Here is a 768-nt window from a genome sequence, read left to right on the forward strand (position 1 = left end):
CGTGGATATGGAAGAACCGTGAGGGAATTGAGAGGAGGCACCAGTTAAGAGTTAAGAAAAATTTCCAAATGGAGCAATTCACACTCTTTCTTAGTTGCCTAGGGATGCTTCCTCCCAGCCACTAATAAAACATGCACAGACACACACCTTTCTGTCAGAAAGTTCAGACTTGACGGCAGTAGATGGGAGCCATCAAAATTCCTCTGGGAATCCCAACATTTTCCAATCCTAAAGCATTTAAGGAATGTCATCTTTAAACAATGGGCACTTTTTGCCTTTGGTTTCTTCTTGTTGGACAACTTGATTATTCTTAAGTACTGATGAGTTTTCTTCCCCAAGCCTAATGCGTTATATTGTTGCCAATTGCAAGAATTTACTGATAAGGAAGGTGTGATAGGGCCCAAAGCTTTGTTAGGTACTGTAATAATCTGCTTTTGATCCATTTAACTCCAGAGAATAATTGCATTAACGTTTGCTTGTTTCTCTCCTTGGCAGAAGAGACCAATTTGGAAATATAATTTGAAGAAATGCCCCATTGAACTTCAAGAAAAGACTCAGGTTAGAAGCAGTGGGGCACCTGAAATCTGAAAGTCAAATGAACTCATGCCCTTTAATGTCCCAAATGAGAATTATTCATTTGTTTTATGAGTCCGTTATTTATATTAAGGTATGTTTTGTCACAGCTTAGTCTGGATGGGCTGAGTTAATAACTCTTTCCCATTTCAAAGCCTTACTGAAGGTGCATGTTCTCCAAAAGGCCTCCCCTGA

This window comes from Tachyglossus aculeatus, chromosome 22, assembly GCF_015852505.1.
Source record: "Tachyglossus aculeatus isolate mTacAcu1 chromosome 22, mTacAcu1.pri, whole genome shotgun sequence".
Lineage (NCBI taxonomy): Eukaryota > Metazoa > Chordata > Mammalia > Monotremata > Tachyglossidae > Tachyglossus > Tachyglossus aculeatus.